Genomic DNA, 2,945 nt, shown 5'->3' on the forward strand with positions numbered 1-2,945 from the left:
TTTTAGATTTTTCTACCTGGATTATTGAGCATGCATCAGGATGTTATTTCATTGATTTGAATCCAGAAATACAAATTAGCTCATCCAGAAACTGTCTAATCGTATCCTGAAGTAATCAATTGAAAGAACACTCTTCTTTTATATTATCATCACTATTTTACAATATCTTGACAAATCAAAAGTGTGTTTAGTTCATACCATTTCTAAATGTTGAAGTGAACCACTCATTTTAAATCAACTGTGAAACAGTATTAATCCATCCATCCATACATTTTCTTTACCCGCTTATTACATTTTGGGTCACGGGGGTCGCTGGTGCCCATGTCCAGCAATCACTGTGCGAGGGGCGGGGTACACCCTGGACGGGTCGCAAGTCCATCACAGGGACACATAGAGACAAACGAGACAAACAACCATTCACTCTCTCACTCACACCTAGGGACAATTTAGAGTTACCAATCAGCCTAACATGCATGTTTTTGGACTGTGGGAGGAAACCGGAGTACCCGGAGAAAACCCACGCATGCACGGAGAGAACATGCAAACGCCACCCAGAAAGGCCCCTGGACCGGGGTTTGAACCAGGGACCAGCTCGCTGAGAGGCAGCAGCTCTACCAGTTGCGCCACCGTGCTGCCCGAAACAGTATTAATGATTTTTTTAATGCTCATTTAAAATAGAAATCAAGTTAAATGTCTATTTTACAAAGTAATTATGCATTTTTGATCTTCTGTCTAAATGAGAGAGTAGTGATGTCGGTCAAGAGTCAGGAAGCAAGTATAAGAACGAAGTGCTTTGTTTTTAAAACTCTCAGACAGTAATCAAGAAACTGGCACCTGTAAGTCTGTCATTTCTCCAAAATATTTTCTCGTCTGTAACTAACCGTTCTTAAAACATTCCTGCTGTTTTCTTGACTTGTAATGACCCTCTGACTTCACTAGAACACCCCATGTTGGTTGCTTCAACCAATCAGGAAGTCCTGAGGTGACCGGAAGTGAGAACTCTTTAAGAGTCCACACTTCCTGGAACTTCTCAGGTTGTGGAGGTTATTCAGATCAGTCAGGTCTACGAGGTCAACTGGGTCTCTGATGAAGTCTAGTCTTTAACTTAACCTTCGGAGCCTGTGATAGATCCTTCCACACCTGAGTGGAACCTCTTACGGACTCACAGCTTGCTGTGTATTCCCCCGGGAGATGAGCGTGTTTGTTGAACGGAGTACCGTCACTACTTCGGACGATTCTCAGCCATCCTTACCGGAGACGCTGAAAGGTAGCGTTGAAATGGACTTCTGTTCCTGAGCGGAGGTATCCCGTCTAAGGTAACGAGTCTTAACGCGCCAAGTGTTCCGGAGAGTTGGGCTGGTGTTGGATGAAGGGTGCCGTTCCTAGTCAACACATTCCTGTTTATCCATCTTTTTCTCTCCACTTGAACTCCTCCATTTCCCATCTTTAAACTCTCCTATTTTGCTAGTAATTAATCTAGAGGCCTTCAGAAATGTCTGTTGTTTTTATTAAGTAAAACGTGCCAAGTTTTATTAATCAGAACCAGATCAGCTAATCAAGTGTACAATGTTTTAATGTTAAATTTTGATTCTGTTCAATAAATGACCGCATTGATTCTGATGGGTCAAAGAAAATTAACGTCTCATGTCACTGATTAAACAACCTATGCACAGTTACCTTGGTCACATGGCTGTAATTTAGCTCGAAAAAGAGAGAACCCGTTATTTAAATATAGTTAGTGGTGGGGGTGCAGCGGAGCTGACCTTGACACACTACAGGTGAGATCCATAAACATTCTCGAGGTATGTCGAGAAATGGCCAAGGATAACATCTATAAGAATCCAGAGTCCTGAAATGATGACACAAAGTTTATTCAGCGGGGTTTCATCTGGTTATCAGTTGGAAATTCTTCAAGAGGGGGTGGTGAGTGTCAGATCACATTTTCTCCAGGCAACTTTAGATAAGATGGCCTTCAAGGACAACCAAGGCGACCAAAATTTAGATAAATACACAGTTGTTTTGGGGACAGGCAGAACTTAATGACATCAACCTTCAGTCTATGTTGGTCCACTCAGTTCTGAAATGTCCAAATTAATATGGCCACACCAATAGAACGTGTATGAGTAAAAAAAAAACAAGATCTGATCCATTCAGCCCAAAGCATTTGAGTCCGGGTACTCCAGACATGAACCAAACCATCATAAAGGCAAGCAGCGTGATCAGGTCCAAATTTGCTACTGACGACTTCCTTGATTGTAGATAAAACCAGCACCAGCTGAATCCAAAAAGCAGGAACCAGTTATCGAAAATCCAATTAAATATGCGTCCTTAAAATCCACAGATGGCAGCAGAGATAGACACATCATCAAGTCTTCCAGTCGATGAGATATCCAGCTGCGTACGTGCCAACAGGGTAAATCGGCTCGCCCAAAGCCTGTCTTCTCTTCGAAGAAATGTTGTAAATTGAGATGAGGGACCAACTGGTCAAAACAAGTCCATAATTATAGTTTGGAAGAAATGCAAGAGAGGCTCACAGCAATTTCACAGACAGACAGAGCAGCAAAGCAAAGCGGAGAGGGAGGGAGAGAAGCATCCGATCTAGTGGGGAGCGAGTGGTGAAGTGAAGTGAATTTCGCCTGGATGTTATGAAAACAAGATGCTCTGATCCACTCCCCACCTTCTCCCCTCACCAAGGACATCTGCAGAAGAGTGCCTCTGATAGACACTATATAAACTTCCTGGAGTGTCCATGGACAACCCCTTCAAACTCATGTTTTCGCTGGCTCCCCTTGTTGCCTTCCTGGCAGCATGACAGCTCAGTGGTCAGCACTGTTGCCTCAGCGCCAGGGCCAGATTAGCAACCCCGAGGGGCCCTGGGCACTGAAGCTCACAGGGCCCGCCTCTCTAAACTAACACCAATTTTTATATATATATATATATATATA

The sequence above is a fragment of the Nematolebias whitei genome, chromosome 11 (genome assembly GCF_014905685.2).
Source record: "Nematolebias whitei isolate Nwh7 chromosome 11, NemWhi1, whole genome shotgun sequence".
Lineage (NCBI taxonomy): Eukaryota > Metazoa > Chordata > Actinopteri > Cyprinodontiformes > Rivulidae > Nematolebias > Nematolebias whitei.